Source organism: Dromaius novaehollandiae, chromosome 9 (genome assembly GCF_036370855.1).
Source record: "Dromaius novaehollandiae isolate bDroNov1 chromosome 9, bDroNov1.hap1, whole genome shotgun sequence".
Lineage (NCBI taxonomy): Eukaryota > Metazoa > Chordata > Aves > Casuariiformes > Dromaiidae > Dromaius > Dromaius novaehollandiae.
Genome location: NC_088106.1, coordinates 5178020 through 5198686, shown reverse-complemented (window position 1 = coordinate 5198686; position 20667 = coordinate 5178020). Strand labels below are relative to the sequence as shown.

The following is a 20667-nucleotide window of genomic DNA, read 5'->3' as shown; positions in this document are numbered from 1 at the left end:
CACAAGGAGCAAATGATAGGTCATGAAGCAATGAACTAATGTAGAGAACTTGCTTCCTTGCTTGTTTTTCCACATCCCTAATTCCAGTTTTAGTATTTCTCCCCCCGACACTAAAGAACTGCACTTCGTTTTAAGCTCCAAGTGTACCTGGACTGGGGATGAGTAAACCTAATGGAGCAAAGTCAGAATAAGGGCCAGACAAGGCTTGTAAGCTTGAAGGGCCTGATTTTTACTAGTTCGGTCTGGAATCCTGATTTAAATAGAAATAAAGTAATGTGTGTATCTTGTCTGCAGCCTTTTTGCAGAATATATCGCAAAGCAAACCCTAGGAGGGTACACTAATGAAGTAACATTTGCTGCTGCTAAATTTAGTACAAAATCAACAGTTGCTGTGTTGCATCAGTGAATTAAAGACAGAGTATGCAAGAAAAATATGAACTGCTCCTGTAAGTGAGGAGGACATATGGCAGGTATATTGATTTATAGTATATAAAAAGATATAAGTAAATATTGTGCATGATTGTTCATTTGTAACAGAAATGGATGGACTCAGTTACCTGGGATCATACACACCTACCTAAAACTCCTGACAGCTATAGCTTTTACACAATTTTGAAGGCAGTACAAAATCTTGGAGGTTTGGTGGATGGAAACCTTAATTCTGACAGTGTCAATTTATGATTGTAAAACACAGGGAAATTATTGTTGCACATAAGAAAAATGAAACTGTTTTGATATTCTGACAAAGACCTTCTTATCTCCTTGGTGGAGAAAAAGTGATCTTTTTTCTTTTTCTCTGTGATACACCTGTTACAAATGACTTTGAAATTTGACTTCCACAAACATACGTATTTTGATAGCCTGAGGCGATAGATATTTGCCTATTTTTTCCATGCTATAAAAACAAGGATTTGGCTGTTCTATCATCCAGGCTAGATGCACTGCTAGATTTCCACCTTCTTCTATCCAGCTATCTGCTGCTTCTGTCGCTACTGATGGTTTTCAGGCTGCAGCAGCAAGTGATACAGAAATGATATGTTTTGGGCTTCGGCTTCTCTATTCTTGGTGTCTCTCCTGTCCCGAAAAGCAACACACCCTTTTCTCCTATTTAAGTCCAGGAGGTGCAGCAGAGTGAGGAAAGGGCATTTAAGGTATTTTCTGCGGAGGTGGGAGCAGGGTGGCCCTGGGTCCTCAGAGGATGCAAGGCAGGTTGGGGCTCAGCTCCATAGGAGGAATGGGGAGGGTCAAGAGAGAGGAGGTTTAGGGAGGAGGCAAAAGGAGGAGAGAACAGACAGTAATGCTTCTCGCTTTCTCCTTTAAGTGACCTGCTGGCACCAACCCTCCTGTTCAGTGTCACTGACTTCTCTCCCCACCAAGCCCCGAGCCAGCTCTGCAGCGAGACGAGCCTGCTGGGTAATAATTAGCAAAGGAGCTGTAGAGAGACCTCGTGTTAGAAGATGACCAGTGAGACCATGAACAGAGTTTGCACGAGAGATCAGTTGGAGGTTGAGAGCAATGAATCCAAAGGGCTTGTGTATCCTGCAGCGATGTCACCAGCACTCCGGCACAAGTAGGTCAATTTTCCTTGTTTGCACTAATGCTGAAGAGCCGGTTGGGAGCAGCTTTCCTTTTGCGCTAGGCACCGCAGAGATAATCTCTCCACTGCAGAACTGCAGTTTAACTAGACAAGACAGTATCTGATGGTTTCCAGATCACAAATGGCAAAAGATATTACTGCCGCGATTTGAGGGATCGCAGTTTGTCAGCTTCTTCTGGTGAAGTGAGAAGAGTCTGAGCTAGGCAGAAAGAAAAAAAAAAAAAGGTGAGAAAGGGCACAAACGATGTGAGAACGTGACAGAAGAGGGAGAAAAGGGGTTAGATAAGGTGATGATCAACTTTCTTACTTCTGGTAGAATGCCTTAGAATAAGTATGAGCAGAAATAGGGGAGTGAGAGAGATCCATGCAATCTGTTACCATCAGAGTAATGTGAAATGAGGTTGGTGGCACTAGTCATACTTGCCTGGAAGAAAAAGAGATGTATTTTACTGAAACTTAATGAAAACAGGAAAAAAAAAAAAACCAAACAGGTAGCTACACTGGGAAACTAACATTTTATTTTGATTTTTGTAAATCTATCCACATTAAAACATTTTATCATTGTATCCTTGTCTCACATGGAAGTTGCACTTACTGACAACCATAATTTAAGATTTCTGTTTATTTGTTTTAAAGAGTTTCAGCTGGAAGACAAAATGCTACTTTGAGTCCAAACTTTATGCGACTGTTGTCATTTTGACTCGTGTAGTTGGGAACTGAGCAGAACGAAGAGGATGAGGAGCTAAAGACTGAGCTGGAAAGCATGTGCCAGAGCAGATTTCATCTCTGTGAACTGACGGAGAGAGAGGCAGACCCATAACGCATCTTGTGTGAGTTAAAATTAAATTTGAATTTTACAAAATAAAGCAACCAGTTACTTAAACAGTTAAGGGTATGGTTGTGCTGCTTGATTAAGAGGAAGAGGATACTAACTTTAATTTCTTTTGCTGTGATTCACTCATAAAAGAATACCATGTATTTTAAGTGTGTACCGGGTACACAAGAATACGTAGCTTGTAAGGATAGGGAAAAAACATGGTTTAACAGGTGGAATGATGAAAAAAGTGGAATGAAGAAACAGGCACAGAGAAGTCAGGAATTAAATCAGACTGCTTAAATCAGGTATCATTTTAAGAGGAGATTCATGGAGGTTATGGAGTAGAAGACTACTGCAGACCACTTTTAAATGCAGTCATATTAGGCAAACCTGAAATGCTTCCTGCTTTTCTCTCCCTCATATTTAAAAGAAGAATTGACAGACCTCAGTTTGGGAAAATTGTTTCCCATTGTGGTCTAAAATGGTTTGCTCTGTTAGTCTTTGGGTTTGTTCATGGTGCAAAATGATTTCTTTGGGCTCTTGTGAAGAGCTGGGACTCACTGGTACACTTGGTCTGTATGAGAGAAGGGAATTTTGTGTTTGGTTTGGTTTTAGGTCCATTCGTATTTACTATTGGTTTTCACTTGTGTCAGATACACGTAAAGCCCCCGGTGAGCAGCCTTACAATTGTTTCACAGAACCACAGAATTAAGATATAGTAATAATCATCCTTTGCAGATCAGGAAGGAAAAGAAATAAGAATGGACTTGCAAAATTTGAACTGGTGAAAAAGTCAAATCCCAGCAAAATCAAGAATTCTCCCTAAACCTGAATGGTGCCCCTGGATTTGGGGCAAAATCCTGGAAATAAAAAGCAGCAAATTCCCTTAAAAGTAATATGGCTATACCGATGTGCTTAGCTGAGGATCTGGCCAATAGCATTGCTCACAAGAGAAAACACGACTCTCTTGAAGTTAAGAGAGATTTGTGATCATTTTGTATGAGTTGGCATCCCATCTTTTCACTTCAGATATGCTCATTAGTTTGCATAACGTCTGACAGCGACTTTCCTTTCTTCAGGATGAGGAGAAAAGAGGGTTAGTGATCATGGAAGATAAATATAGGCAGTAACGATTAGTGAAAGTGATTGATAAATGGGGTGAGGAATGGGAACCAATTTGAGACACAAAAAGGCAGAAACAAATGTTTAAATTTAGAATTCTGTCCTCAAAAAGTCCCTGCCTGTCAAATATGCGGAAATAAATTATGAAAATCTTGGCATTTGATATTTCACAACGACAGCTATGACATTCATGAGATGTATGCTGCTAAGTCATTGCCCACGGCAGGTTTATACAGAGTATACCGCTTCTGCAGGAAACGGGCAGTGTCGTTGAACATATTTTAAAGATTACAGAATACACTGATGGTCCAATCTGTTCTTTAGGACTGTCTGAAATCTTAGCTTGTCAAATCATGTAGCATAGTGTTACCCTTTCTGTAACGCATACAGTTTCAGTGCCAGCTGTGTCGCTCAGGTACCTCCTGACAAAATAATTTCAGGTCGTTGAATGTTTCCCATGCAAGGTCAACAGTTTAAGATCAACAATTTACACAGTGCACTCTTAAAAACTGGATCTGCATCTCTTGACATCCATTACAAAACTGCTATGGATTTCAGTGGAGCCAGCACTTCATCCATAGCCTCCTGCTACCTTAACGTTTCCTTCCCTGCTTGAGTAGAGCTTTCTGAGGACATGTAAAATATTGCACTTCTCTCCTTCAAAGCTTTCCTTTTCATAATGGCTATAAAAACACTTGAAGACACGTTGGCCACCGGTGGACTGAGACCCCAGCTCATCATGCTAACCGTTTTCATTCCTTATTTCCTGTATTTCTTCATCTGTCTATACCCTCCCGTTACTTTGTATGTAGACTGAAGGCTTGGTTTCTTCTGTGTTTGTACAGCACCTGACGCAGCTGATTCCGGTCCCTAAAGAAGAGCTCCTAGATGCTGTGATAGGTAAATAAAAGCTTAGATGCCTTTTAAAGACAGAAGTGGGGTATACTATAAAAAACCTTTTCTTTAACAAGATTAAGAGTTACATATATGTATGATTTTTCGTTAGGGCCTTTGAATTCAGAAATAACTAATGAGATAAAATATCAACATCCTTTATTATAGGGATTTTTTTCTCTCATTATTTTATAGACAAAAGTAGCTAAAAGGGCAAAAGAATTTCAAAGGTCCTAAGAAATTATTGCATGGATCTTATATTTATTTTTTGAATTACAATATTTAAATGTCAAGCATCCCCAAGAGAAATAAATTATTCATTGTAATTAGAAAATATAATTTTTAAAAAAATCCCTTATTGGTGAGCAAGTAGCATATTCAGTGAGAATGTTTTTTCTTTTGTACAATAGCTGTGTACTTTGAGATAATGTTCTAATTAACCTAATTGCAGCCACTGTATTGAACTGTAGGTTGAGATCCAAAGTGTCATGGCAACTAGCAGAAAAGCTCTGCAAGTCTCTGCTTTCTCAGTATAGTCTCAAAAATAGCTCTTTATTATATGAAATAAGGAGGTAAATCCTCTTAACAAGATAAAGCTTGAACCAAGAAAGAATTTTCCCCTTTGCACTTGATGGTAAAGCATAAATTAAGCATTTCTGCTTCAATTTAATTAGCATAAGCCATCATAATAATGTACCCTATAAGTGTTTGCTTTTCCCATCTAGAGCAAACCTCCTGTGCTCAGGAGATTTACTGTAAATCATTGAATATTAATTTCTTGGATTTTATTGAAGTACATTTTACACAGTCAGCTTATGAGAGAGAACAATCATTTTCTTTCCCTTGCAGGAAAGACCATATTTAATACTGTGATATTAACTAAAAGGAACTCCATGAAATGCTGCTCCAGTTTTATGATCTTGCTAAACTCTGGAGACCACTGGAAGTGGGAATTTCAGAAAATAGGAAGTATATATTTAAAATACACGTCTGACTAGAATGCGTGATGGTGTTATGTCTGCGCTCACTGCAACTCAGGTAATGTTTCATTTCGTTAACAATTGTAATGCTAATTAGAAAATTGCTTCTCAGTTTAATTCGTAGAAATACACAATTCCACACAGATTGAGTAATGATTGCCAAACTGCCATAAAATCGGAAGGCCTTTAAAGAATAAAGACCACAGGAGTCTAATAAGTTAGATAAATGTATAACGTAATGGATTGGAGTCTGCTTACACATGGGTGCTCTAGTAATATCATCAAACAAAGCAAAGATTTTTATTGTATACTATGTTACTATTACCCATAAAAAAGCAACCATATCTAATATATAGAGCTTTTTTTCCAAATGTATTTTTTTTCCCAGAGAAGTAAAGTTCATGTGTATTGGGTTTTATTTCAGCTGAATGCTGTCTGTGCTTTCTGGCGATGTCAAAATTAAGTTCCAGCAGGTTGTAATTTCATGAGATTTTATATTCAGCTAAATGATGTTGGAAACAAATGTTTAGGACTTCCATTTGGTTTTCATATGTTTGCCTGGGACCACTCATACTGCCCACAAGCTATCCCGTGGTGCTGACGGGCCCACCAGCACGAGGAGCTTGAACACCGCTGCCCTTAACGAATCTGCTGGAATTTGCCTGCTTCCCGACATCACTTACCCACATCTGTCATTCTTCTTTTCACCCAGGGAAAAAAAAACCTTCATAAAAATACGTCCTTAATATCTGACCGACATGTTTGTATTGAAGAGCTGGAAGGTATAGACCTGAAGAAGAAAGGCCAAAAATCAGCAGCTTCTCCTCCCTCTCTCAAAATTGAGCCCAAAAAGCAATTAATGAAAACAGGAAGACAATAATCTATAGGCAACACTAATACCGGCTTCTTAGGAAAGAGAAGATGACGAGAACCATAAATGATTTTTCCTTGAACTCTGGAAGTATTAAGAGGTAATAACAAGAGATAGTAAGTAACATTTGTTACTGTGATAGATTTTTGGTATATTAAAGGCCAAATATTTATCCTGCTGTGCCAATAGGTATTCACAAAATACACATATGCAAGGCCTTCGCTAACAGAATTTCATATGCAACCATTTGATATGCATAGACGAGTACTTGCAGAAATGAATCTGAGGCATGAATTTCCAACTCTGTACACGCAAAAGTAATTTGTCTGTGCGGTTTGTAGTCATAAACATTTATATTTGCAAATTAAAGCTGGTCAGGAGGTAAATTCAACTAAAATACTAAAACAAATGCAGAAGTAGTGACCTATGCAATATGTTACCTGGTTGACTGGGCTTAATTTCCATTGTGAGACTTTAGGTAGTTAAAAGAAATCCCAAATTGAAAATTCGCTGCAGCTTTCTGATTGTTGAAAAGATGGAACTATTGTTTCAGCTTTTATGATGCCTAACATAAATCTCAATGAATCCCCCATGAATGGAAAGAAATGCAGCCTCCAAAGTTCTCTTATTTTGCTTTAAATTAAATCAGTATATATTTCTGAACTTTTTTCTTTTATACCTAAACATAAACTTTTTCTCTAAACAGCTCTAAGTGCTTACAAGAATATGTAATTTTATACTTGCTAGGCCCTTTTTGTAGGAATTAGAACGTATGAGGCCCATGGAAGGATTAAGGACTCAATTTAAAAGAAATAAAATACTCATTTTTTCTATAAATTTTTAGACCAGTGACTTGCCAGAAATCACACCTGAATCTATGACAAATTCCAGGCTTATTTTGCCTCAGGCAGGGCCATCATTTTTTCCCTCCTGGACACTTGCATGCTTTTTTTTTAGCGCTCTTACTGCCTTTATAGTCTAGAAAATTTCCTGCTGGAGCTGCTTGGAGCATGTGGTCTTCCTTTTTTGTGCTGTTAGACACAGTTTTAAGTAACAACAAATGATATAATGGAGCTGGGTGAAACTTGAACTTTGTTATATTCTTTCTTTAAAGCAGCCAATTAAAAATTTATTAAAAAAAAAAATCCCCCCTCCTTTGCCAATGGAGGTTGATAGATCTTCAGTTTCCATGGTGTTCCAACAGATATTGAAGAGCTATTGTGTTATTCCCAGCTGCTGGGAACTTTTTTTCCTTCTAACAAATGTCAACAACTGTTTTGCTAATTCTCATCCTGCTTGTCATCCTTCAGCATTTATTTTCCCAATGACAATACCATCTTCTCCAAAGATCCTGCCCTCCAAGCTGTCACCTTATTTATTTCTTCCTCTGTCTTGTCTTTAGGAACATGGTAAATACGAGGAAAGTGCAGAGCATTTCTCCTGTTTGTTTAGATCTGCTTAATTGGCTTGGAACAGTTGTGTAGAACTAGTCAGAGCAGATCTCTATTCCTCCCTCATATTCCATTTTTGTAAAGGAATTTTTTTGTAAATACATACAGTTTTATAATAATTGAATTAAATTATTTTGTGACTATAGGGACTTTTATGACTTTGTGGTCTGACCTCTAAATAGCACAGCCAAAAGATTTCACTGGTTGTGGCACCATGTCCATCATGCTGTTGAGCTGTACCTTATCTTTCATCAAAGTACCTACCATTGACTTAAAGAATTCAAGTAATCTTTAACGTCCCTAAACAAATTAGTATTTAAGAAGCCTTACTGTTGGGACCTTGCATCTTTAAATTTGAAAATAATAGATTTCAGCTTCTTGTAGGGCTTTTTAGAACTATTGATTTTTGTTGTATTTTTTGTTAGATTTTTTTCCACAAAGTCTGTGTTCAGATGAGTGCATATTCCCTTTCCAGATTTCTTTCTGTAATAATCTCTGCTGTGCTGAGAGTTTTAGCTGCTGATGTCTTTAATCTTCTTTTATTCTTCTGTTCTGTCTCAGACAGCAACACGTTTGTCCTCTGGCCTGTGATGCCCTTGCTCACGCACCTTTCTTCAGACAAACATTTGCTTATCACTCTTTCCTTCATGGTGTTAAATAGTTATTATAATAGTAACGCAAGTTTTAAATGTAAGTAAAAAATATAATGCACTCACAATTTTTTCAAAGGTAATGAAGGATCCTATGAAAGTTGATGGGAGTTGGGCATGTAATTTACCTATCTTGAAAATCCTTGAAAATTGCCACAGCAATAGTCTTATCATTTAAAATTCAGTAGTGCAAGTCAGACTCTTTCCACCACACAGGAGCACTTCGTTTGCTAATCTGACGCCAATACGATGTGAAGGGAGGGGCACCCAGAACCACACGCAGAAAAAGGAGAAAGAGGAGACAGGATCTCAAATCAAAAGGAGCTCAGAGACAGCAAAATCTCTCAAGGTGTAATGGTTTGTGCCAGATGAGAAAAACTCAGACTAACAAACATTAAAAGAAAGATTTGGACTTCACAATATGCAAATAGATTATACTTTTAAAGAAATAAAATGTGTCCGTTACAGACACGATGAAAGGACATGAATACAATTAGGAAGAGAAAGAGAACAGCAAAAGGAGAGTATGAAAAGGGATGAGAATAAATATCTGGAACACGTATTCTGCACAGCCATCTGTGCAGATTTAACTTACCTCCTCATCCGTTCCATTAGTAGTAGGAAATACTTCCAAATCTCCAGAAATTCAGCTAAATCATTCTTCACTTAACATAGCAGCTTCTGAAAAAGTGTTATTTAAATAAGTTTGCAATATTGTTTGAAGCGGGTTTTTCCCATCACAGTTCTTGAATATTTGTTTTCAAGTGTAAAGCTCTTTCTCAAGTGCTCAATACTTGATATCTCACAAGATACTTGATTGAAATGGGGAACGGATCCAGCATACAGTTGGCTACCTGCTCGTAATACTAATGCAATGTAGGAAATAAGGTCAGTGGTCCAGCCCTAGGACAAATGCAGGATGCTGTCCCACCTCCGATTTGTAGCATCCTGAATAGGTGGTGCTCCAGCTTTGCAAGGATGTGTTCTGCACTGGAGGCACCTCTGTCTGCACTGTATTGTCAGGCAATTAAAATCCCCCCCAAAAAATCAAAGCTAAATATTGTTGCTGCTGTTGAACCAATGGAGTGCATTTGGAAATCAAACACATTATTCGATTTTTTTATTTTGAATAAAATGCTCTGCCTAGTAAGTTATGAAACATAACAAAGTCAAAGGAGTTTAGGCAGCTTCCTATGCTACACAGGCACCAAAATAAAAGAAACAACTGTTTTGGAATAAAGGTAAAGAGAGAGGTAAAGCGACTTTAGAAGAAAATCTGTCCATCTTAGAAGATAGGAATAAGGGTTGTTTTGCTAATGACTGTACTTTCACTTTCAAAAGGCTTTTCTTCCACACAGAAACAATTAATGATAAATATAAAGAAATCTGATTTTTTCCTTCCTCTTGGAATCAGCTGGATTCAGTAATGATGACTTCTCCCTGCTGCGCAGTGCTGTGGGCTGTCAAGCAGATGTGTCCCTCCGTGCAGATGGCACCTTCTCCAGTTGGGAAAAAATGATTGCTAGGCACTGCTTTTTGCTTCCAGCCCGTCACTGGAGATCTTATTGGCAGTGATTTTTTTTCCTTTGATCTAATTTTCGGAAAGCATTGGTAATGGTGTCATTCAATCAAAGATCATACTGGGTAACAGAGAAATATTTCATTAAATCCTTAGCGTGTGTGTTGTATGCTAAGCGATGATTCGATTTTAACGTGCTGGCTGATGAGTACATCGCAGCAATGTCATTAACTGTCTCAGAGCGCCTCTATGAACTTTGCGTTTGGTTTCATCAGGTAAATGAGAGGGCTGATCTGTTTGATAACAGCTTCATTGCACCTCTTCATTTATGCTGCCTCGAAAACCCTCATGAAAATGCTCCGTATTTCTGTAAGAGGCCTGGAAGATGCACGTTACCTAAACTTGCTCCTCCGGAGCATTAATTCCTATTTCTCATGGAGGCGCTGAACAGTTTTTTTCTGTAAAATAAATTATGTATCACAAAAAGGTATTTTCACACTGCGTAGAAAGATAGCCTAATCTTGTAAAGTGCTACCGCTGGGACTAGGGAGACCCTACAAGTTTTATCTCACTTGTGACACAGTGAGGAAGAGCAAACTGCTGAGTATTTCAGATCCACTGTAAAAAGTGAATTCATGCTGCTTATGCTTACAGGCCAAGCTGTCCTACCTGGAGACCTGAGATTCATACCAGTTCCTCAGGGTCACATCCTGCCTCCCTGGCTATCCTTAGGTGGAGTTCTGGCTTGGGAGAAAAAAAAATTTTTTTTCTAATTGTTTGAAAACAATTTCCATCATGCCTATGAAAAATATACATCTCTAATTAGATCATTCTACATTTCTAAAATACAGGTAGTTTTATTTCTCTCATTCAAGGAAATTTCAGTTCAGGAAGGGTCTGACTGCTCCAATTCATCCAGCGTAAACTTAGAAGAGAAGATAAACATTTTCATCATTCTCCCCAAAACAGTATATCTGTGTCCTGCCTAAACACTATAGAGAATGTGTTCCAAAGTCAAGGACCTTTCAAGGACATCCAGAAACTCTTAACTTCAGGTGATTCAAGTTAAAAGGGTTTATTTTGTTTCCTAGCTGATTTGTAATCATTGCAATTCAAAGGCAGTCATTCTGTGAAACTTCACTCATAAAGAGAAGTAGGATTCTGAAGTGTTTTTTTCTGCTGCAGTCCGAGAAAGACTCTGTGGAAATCAGAGCTTTTTCTTAAAAAAGAACAAAAACCCAAAACCAGGCAAGATGGCCTTTTGATAAAAAACAAATCCATCTTTCTTTTACAGATATGTTGAAAAATGATCTGTTAACTCTTATTCAGGAAGATAATTCAAACAGATTTAGGAGTCTGCATCTGTTTCATTTATCTGACCATTTACTAATGGTTAAAAATTGACATTTATTAAAAAAAATGCAATTGGGAGGGTGCACTTATTGGACGCCAATTGGACGCACAATTGGACGCAATATGATAGTGTTTGAAATGCCCCCTTATGCATTTAGGAATTTTCCCGAAGCAGCATTTTGTGGGGAAATATCAAGAAACTTAATCAATAGTCAGGCAATCTGCAAATTACCCTGTACTTCATGTTCATGATAAAGGTTTTCATTGTATAGGGTTGTCAACCTAAAGATTTTGTGAGAACAATTCTCATGTCACATTTAGAAAATAAAGTCTATCAAATTGTTACATTTCTGGGTAAGGGGAGAGATTTTAATGACTTTTAAACAACTGGGAAAGGGAGCAGCAGCAATCATAAGAATATGAAGGGCTGAAATATTTACAATTAGAAGAGGTGTCTAAAAACTTAATTGAACAATGACATGCTGTCACGAGAAGCTTAAATGCAATCCGGTAGTGACATTTGCTATAAACCATGTCAAAATGAAAAACAGGAGGGAGCTGACATTTGGGATGTCTGAAATTTCTGTATTGCTGATGGATATTACAAAAAAACTAATGGGGGCATAAACTTCAGGAGTGATTACTGTAAAATCAAATGGAAGCAATAAAGGATGAAGGTATCAAAACGTGGAATAAGAGCTGTGAAATATGAAAAAAGGATTGGCTCAGGAATTCTGCTGAAGGAGTCTAAGATTTAGGCGTAACAGTACCAATCAGTTAGTCATCTCTGCTGTTAGATTTCTCTGCCTCCTGTAAAACACAGTAATTACTTCCTATTTCCCTTAAGTTTTTCCCTTTACTATGCCATGTCACATACAGGGACATACAGTCACTCCTTGGTAGTTGTGAAGGACTCTGGTCGTGCTTTTCCTAACATTTGAGGCTAAACTTGTACCTTGTCCAGGCCTTGCATTTTCTGGGACATCTAGCCCTCCTGTTTGGTTGCAGTAAGAGACATGGGTTGTTCAAAACACAATCTGTAATCCTGGCCTCAACGTAACTGTAATTGTTTGTGTGCAAAGAAAAGGTGAGTTTGGGGGAGAAGAGGAAAGTATTAGGAGCTAGCTAGCCAAAAAAACAAAAGGGTAGGAGGGTTGAAGGATGTCAGCAAAGGATCTCACAGCCTCCACTGTATGTTCAGCTCCAGGAGGGCTTGTCTGGACTTTCTCTGACCACCACTGAGAGCAGATATGGACTTAGCTGTCAGACTCCACCCTAATTTTGCATTGTCAGTAGAACACTCTGGTTTATTTTGGCATTAACTTACATAGTCAGCAAAGCACCGAGTGCTCAGCTCCAAAGCCCAGGGAGGTGAAAAGGATTTCTTCTCTCCCAGACCCTCTATTGTATGAATTTTATTTCAAACAGATCTAAATAGAGACATAAAAAAATGATAATGATAAAACTCAAAATACAATCCAAGCACTTCAAATGCTTCTTCGAGGTTTGAACACAACCTAGCTATTGAATATTTCCTGTTCTTCGTTAATAGATAATAGTAAACAGAATTTGTTAAATAACCTTAAGTAACTTAGAAAAAAAGTTATCATTTCTTTCATCAAATGCATTTTCTATTATTTTACCAATCCCTACAGTTAATTTTAATAAGCTGAGAGCTAGTAATACTAACAGTAAATAATTCACCCTAAATTCTGTATTGAATGCAGCAGACCTTTACTAATCCACATTTTGCTAATCCTCACACTTTGTAACTTGCACAAAAGAGGCTCTCCCTTCACCTCCCTTCCGTCACACAAAATCACAGAAGGGTTGAGGTTGGAAGGGACCTCTGGAGATCATCTAGTCCAACCCCCCTGCTCAAGCAGGGTCACCTAGAGCGCGTTGCCCAGGGTTGTGTCCAGATGGCTTTTGAATATCTCCAAGGAAGGAGGCTGCACAGCCTCTCTGGGCAACCTGTGCCAGCGCTCAGTCACTCTCACGGTAAAGAAGTTTTTCCTCATGTTCAGATGGACCTTCCTGTGTTTCAGTTTGTGCCTGCCGCCTCTTGTTCTATCGCTGGGCACCACTGAAGAGTCTGGCCCCATCTTCCCTGCACCCTCCCTTCAGATACTTATGCACATTGATAAGATGCCCCTCAGCCTTCTCTTCTCCAGGCTGAACAGGCCCAGCTCTCACAGCCTCTCCTCCCATGAGAGATGCTCCAGTCCCTTCATCATCTTCATTGCCCTTCGCTGGACTCGCTCCAGTAGCTCCATGTCTCTCTTGCACTGGGGAGCCCAGCACTGGACACAGCACTCCAGATGTGGCCTCACCAGGGCTGAGCAGGGGGCAGGATCACCTCCCTCGACCTGCCGGCAATGCGCTGCCTAACACAGCCCGGGATACCATTGGCCTTCTTGGCCACAAGGGAACTGTTGGCTCGTGGTCAACTTGTTGTCCACCAGGACCCCCAGGTCTTTCTCCACAGAGCTGTCTCTTGCAAAGATTTATTATCATAATGTTTCAGTGACTTCACAGACTGTTGGAACCTCATAATTTATACAGCATAAATAATTAAAACAGACCCTCTTTTTAAAATTAAATGGGCTGTGTATTTCTGAACTAGTTACCTTAGTTATAAATTGTGCCAAATGTCGATCATCTCTTACTTGCAATTTAAGTGTTCACTGACCTCTTCTCTGGGACTTCAAAATTAGGAAAGTCACTCAGGCGAGGACAGGCTGTACGGGATGCAATATGGACAGCTTATCTGTCAGCAGTGCGGTGCTGTGTACTTCTTTTTTTATTGAAAGCCAGAAGTGATTGTTTTTGATGCCTATGTGCCCTTAGATCTGCTCAGGTAGTTCTGATGCCCACTCGGCCGTTCACTCTTTTCAGTTGTCACACATGCTGGGGTAGTTGTCACACACAGTTGGCCAGTGGTACTTACAGAGATCATGAATTTATTGCTAAGGAAATATTCTTCCCCTCACTCTTACTTCTCAGGTGTCCCGTCATCCACGGATCATCTGAGATGGCCATAGCCAAAGGCGATGTGAGGGTTAGGTCTGAGTAGCGATGTGGTACTTACATGGCCCAGGAGAGCCAAAAACCCTTTCAAGGGCTGAGCACTACGAAGATACCTTGGAAAGATGGGTCTCCCTATGATCATTGCTGATTTAGATAATTTACTAAAAGAATATTTTTAATTTGTCAGTAGAATCATTTCAATGCATAAGGTTTTTAAAAGATTTGGGGAAAAAAAAAAAGATGTTATATACCAAAGTCCTTTGGCCAAAAGGGCAGTTAGTATGGCATTATACATGAAGGTGGTTTTGTTATGCAGGGAAAGTTTGATAATTTGGATGCATGACTTGCTTTAAATCTCATGGAGCAATATTTGTTCTGAGTTACCTGAATAAATCTCTGTTTAATCCCTTGGTGATGACAGTCTGAATTTCTCAACTCTAAGCTTCATGCGTTAGCACTTAGCATTTGGAAATCCTGATTAGCAACACAGACAGTTGGAGGGGTAGGACCAAACAATAGATGAGGCTTGCAGAAAGCTGTTTGTAGCCAAGACAGCTAAATAAATAAAACATGCTTCCTTCACCGCTGTTAGTTCAGCAACTTGGGTTATATTATATTTGGTACTGAAGAATGCTTATAAAATAAAAAGATCTGTCATAAAGGTGTTTAACGTCTCGCAGCAAATAGCAGTGTACAGGGCTGGGCATTAGCTGTGAATATCACAGGTACAAATGTGCTTCACTTGTGCAGACACAACTCCAAATGAATTCAGTTTGAGTTACATGCATGTAATTACAACGGCTTGGTCTCTTTATGTATGTGTTAGCTGAAAACAAATAAGATTGATTGTTGTTTCACATTGCACCATGGATAAAAGATCTGTAGCAAACTGCAAACCTATTGCTTTGATCCTGTGCTGGGACACAGGAATGTAGGTGGTCTCAATCCAATTCTCCAATACAAGAAAATATTTCTGATCATAGTATGGCTAAAAAACTGAAGGAAAGGTATATAGCCAGGTTTTTTAATTTAAAAAAACCCCCAAAGAATCCACTTTTTTTGTATTAGGATCAGCAGTGCACATTCGGCTCTCAAGAAAGCAACTATAAAAGCACAGACACAAAACTCAAACTTAGAAGAATAACGTAACACCGTGGATGCTGCATAAAGAGGCTAGGAAAAAACCCTCTCATCCTCTTTTGCAGATGGTGAATTTCCATTAACCACTAAACACTGGTACATTTAAAATTCAACAGAACAAAAATATAATTTGAGATTTTTATTTCCCCTTTGGGTGGAATTCTCAGTCTTAACAGAAATAGCTGCACACCTTAGAAAGCAAAGAATGTCACAAATCAGTTTATAAAAATTGTAGAAACTTTTGCGAATGGGAACAGATTACATAGGAAAAAAAACAAGCCCCAAACCAGATCCTGCTCCATTTTTTTAAATGGGACCAGAACTAAGCTTAATGATGCTTAAATAGTCTTTTATTGAGAACTGGGGAAAAACATATACTAAAGAGCAAAAAGGGCATTAAAAAAAGATCACTAGACTATATTATATTATTAGAAATGATACCCAAATTAAATGCATAAAGCAAGAGAGAATAAATGTTTTCATTACTTTTTATTTCAATACATATATAGGATACTAAAATACATCCAGATAGAATAAACTAGTTTTTCTGGGAGATCAATGGAAATTTTCTCTGATACAGCTAAGTGTTTTAGCCACCTTTGCATTCTGGAAGATCAAATCAAATCCAAGAAATATATCACCAAAAAAGATATTTTTCACTTTGAAGATTCCTATTGAAAGGGGGAGGGTTTCAAAGATATTCACAACAGAATTTGCACCAATCTTTAAAGGAGACTGTTAATTATAAGGCCTGAAAACTGGACTCCAGTGCAGCCATGTCATGAATGTCTTATACCAAGATTTCAGTCTGTCCTATTTTATATTGTCTTTTTCTTCCCCCATTCCTGAGAAAATGTACTTTGTGTTAACTGGAGAAGCAAGAATTACCAATACAGAGAAGCAATAATATTTTTTTCTATGCTTGACTAATTATGTGTGTGAAAAAAAAGATTTTTTTAAAGTCTTACAAATATTAGGATTTCATGTCAATAATATAAAAATAAGGATTGCAATTATTCAGAAATTCATTTCAAGACTAATATTCAGAGTAAACTGTGTAAAACAGTGCTGAATTAAAGGCTGAATTTTCATCATAAGGTTCTGGGAGTGTGGCTGCACGTTCCCAGGGAAACGAGCAGAACAGGCGGTTCGCTCAGGTGGGACATGGGGAAGTTCTTCAGCTGCCCTTTCCATTCCGCACTTTTGTGCAACTTCATTTTCTTGAGAAGTGCTTCATGCTGTTGTTATTCTCTTCCTCAATATACGACCTCTACTGATGAATAGGAAGGAAAGAGAGGGACTGCTAGGCTCTAAGTGTCTTTTGTAATTCTAAGTGTCTTTTGTAATGAGCGTAATCATTTCTATATCAATATTGTCTTCAGCGTTTCATAGCTGTATCCTACTGTCCCCTAAGCAATCATGCAGATAGGTTTCCAGTAGACTAGGAAATAAATTCACATAAGCAAATACTTCTTGATTATCATAATGTGAGTCATACTAGAGCGAGACTTAAATTAGAAAAAGTCAGAGAATTATGGAGAACGCTATAGACAAGAAAACACGCAAACACTTTATTTATCACGTACAGTATGTTGCAGCAGTTTTCAATACGCCACATTTTGCTTTTCCTAGATCCCCTCTCTGCGCTTTTGCAAAGGGCCATTGGCCACAGGAATGGGCCAGGTCGTCAGCCAGCGTAAAGAAGTACGAATGCCAATTTTGCCGAAATGAAAATGCAGCATCCAATGTGTGCACAGGCTACCTGGGGAAAGGGCAGGAACGTTTTCGTCATCCACATTGAGAACGAGCAGAAACATTTTCTCAGGCTTCTCCAGGAATACTTTATAATGGTGAAGTATCAATTTATTCCTTTTGACAGAAGTTGCTCAACTGTTCCAATGGTCATTTATAGGGATATATTTTTTTTCAATTACTTGTTGACTGAGAGCATAGAAATCCAGCATTTTTCTCTTTGCAGTGCCAGGGCAGTTCCTGTTTATTTCTGCTGATATTTTATGTTCAAAAAACCTGCAAATCTCTAATTAAAAAAAAGTCAAAATGCATGATTAATTACAGATCAAGAGTATTTTGAAAGCAGGAAAGAAAATAAACAACTCTGGTAAAGTGAACAGATGGGATTACAAACTAAATTGCCATCATTAGCATTATGAGTCCTATAATTAGTTATTAGAATAACAATACATATCTAATATTAATATGAGATAGCACAACTGTTATGATAGAGACAGGAAAAGAAAACAAACTTGGATAAGTTGTAGTCAGGGATAATATCAAGTCTTGTTCCCTATTAATATCCAGGTCTGACTTGCATGACTCCTGCAGGGATAAATTCTGATCTATCCGATGGGCCTAAGCAAGGGGTTAGGGTTGAATTTGGGCTTTAAAAACTTCTCACTGCATATATAGAGAAAAAGATTATCAGAACTACAGGTGTATTGAAGACTGACATTACTGCCTTTGAATAAGACTGTTTGAGAGTTGAATGTTCTTTTATTATTAAAAAAGGCATTAATTTCCTTAATTCCCAGTAAATGCAATGCAGTTCAAAGTGTTCAAATGATAAAGTCAAAACTATACAAAGTAAACCAGTGTTTTTCCACAGATCTTCTATTAGGTAACGGTTGATAGAGGCATAAGAGGCGGTGCCACTTGCTTAAAAGAGCATGCTACGTAATACTCAGCAAGCAACTGAGAGTCAAATTAGGAAATGATAAGAACTGTCATGTTGCACAGAGGAAGAACTAAGTCTAAACAATAACCATTTGTATAATTAACAGAAAAATTAAGTCTGTAATAAGATGTGTTATGCTTTTTTCTCTTCACTCTCAGCTGTTCTGCTTGAATTAAGCTGTTAGAAAATCTAATTGAAACAATGTTATATTTAATTCCATTTATTGGCTGTTATAAAGTCAAATATACATTAAGAAGAAAAATGTTAATTGCTGATGTGCTGAACATACTGTATGGGTAACGTTTAATTGCAAAAAGATATCATTTTGAAATACTGCTATTTTCTTATCTTCATAAAATGAATCTACCAACAAGATCATATACAATGTAAGCAAAACTGAAGTTTCAAAGTCTAATTTCTAATTTAGGGAAGCATATGCTTAACTTTGGCGAAATGTGTATAGCTATTAACTTCTAGGGCCATAAAGAAGTGCTTAAAGTTAAATGAGTGCTTAGTTTATTATTCAGGTAGGGTTGCCTTCTTGAATCTTACTCTCCTACCAGTATCACTACCCTCCATAGCAACCAGGCCCATCGAGATCAGTGGCACCAGTTGCCAAAAACAAACAAACAAACCCCAAAACCCCACTGCTGAGCAGGAAGAGGAGGCAGAACCTGGTCCTGATCTCTACATGCAAGTTTATTATTTCAGTTACCTATCCTTCACAAATTCACAGAAGAGACCATGTGCAAAATATGTCCTAGATATTGCTTTTAATGGTGGTGGTTATCCGATGTTTCCATTTGAGTTCTGGGAAATCTTTAGAGTATCCTGGATAAATGGCCCAAAAATGTTGCTGCAATTAAAACAGCATGCTAAGCAAGGACATTTTCATGAATGTTAAAATTTCCTGATTTTAGTCATACCCTGGGTTTCCCAGAGACCTATGTAATCCATACTTCATATAAATAATGTAATACTATACATATATTCTGGCATGGGTTGTTCTTTCAGTGCTCCTCTTTGAGGAATTTCTCTCTGTGGTAACACTCCTTCAAATTAATCTCTAGCTTTAGCTGTTTTTCTGAATTTTCTGAATATCGTTTACTGCTCGGTACCAGTTTGGGGCTTTTTCTGAAAGTATTGCTTTTTTTTAATGAACAACAAGCTCTGTGAAACACTGAGAGAAAACAGGAAAATGTATTCATTGACAAAGCCAAGACAGCAACATCAACAAATGTTATAAAAGATAAACAAGGAGAGTGAGGGAAAAATTGTTTAAATTTCCTATAAATACTTTCTCCTATCTTTGAAAAATTTAGAATATAGCAAGTGTTTCCTAACACTATTATCGGAAGCTACTTGCAATATTAAAGTTAATATATTAAGGACTAGGTGGTACTAGTCTAAACTGGCCTTGAAAAAACTTAGTGGAAAATGTTTGCTATTCTTACTTTACTAAGTGAAGGAGACTGTTTATTTGAGTAAATTATTTACTCTCTAAGGGCTCCCAAATCAAACCTTGAATTTTCTCTTATGTCATACTCTGACTTCCCCTACACCATAAAGCAAAGTCTTTCCATTGACATTCACTTGCTTTGGAAAAGCCCAGAATCAATTCCAGCTTATCAGTTCCAGACAAACCATGTCTTGTCAGGGGAACTGAATAGAAAAATTAAGATAAAGTGTAATAATTTTAATGAGTTCGAGGCACATAGTTGTTTTAGTCAAGTACATTGTATTGGTGTTAAATTATGCTTGAGAACTCTAGGAATTTTAGTTAAAAATTCCCCGCAGAGATATTAATTATGAAGGGTTGCCCTTCTTTAGTTTCAAAATGAAAAAAACAGACTATATCCATACAACTTCTTACCACCAAATTCTCTTCTGTAAAATATCTGCGGGTGCCCCAATGTAGGGCATGCCTAAATTTCATGGACTGAGCTCTCTCTAATTGTTTCCATAATTGTTTCAGTCTGTGTTTTGAGAACTGGTAGATAATTCAGAAAACAGAAAGAACTGTAAAAGGTTATCTTAAATATTGCATTACATCAGCCTACATGGATTTATTGCTCTCTACCTTACTCCACCGCGACAAAATCTCCAGCCCCGTGGTGCAAGTCGGCAGAGCGGCGCTTGCCCAGGTTCCTTCCCCTCTATCTAGAGCTCAGTGTCATTTGCCAGCTGAAACTGCCAGCTCCCTCCTTGTTTTTCCGCTGAAACAAGTGTTTAAAAAAAACCCAAAGCAAACACACTGAAGAGAGGTTGAAATAAAAATGACAGATGCTGAGGATCATAGCAAGAGCAGGATGGAGCAACAGCTGCCCTGTTCAACCCAACTCTCCAGCACCCACCTGCAACCTCAGCTGCTGGACTTTAAAATGTGTGCTGTACAATGGCAACAAAGCCCCAAACTACACCACCACCACCACAAAATTAAACCTCGCACAAAAGAGTAGCTAGAGCTTTGCTGGCAGCCTTGATGCAGAAGAACGGACCTGGCTATGGGGCTTCTTCCCCGTGGGAAAACGGCTACCTACTACTCTTTGGG

At 38.1% G+C, this 20667-nt stretch overlaps 1 long non-coding RNA gene across 1 annotated transcript; it reads left to right on the top strand.

Moving 5' to 3' along the window:
* Positions 1-2239: 2239 nt before the first annotated feature.
* LOC112986473 (uncharacterized) lies at positions 2240-18384 on the top strand. The gene is made up of 5 exons (XR_003260028.2): positions 2240-2427; positions 4382-4436; positions 5280-5468; positions 6123-6381; positions 17057-18384. It is a non-coding gene; the product is annotated as an uncharacterized LOC112986473 (long non-coding RNA).
* The last annotated feature ends 2283 nt before the right edge of the window (positions 18385-20667 follow it).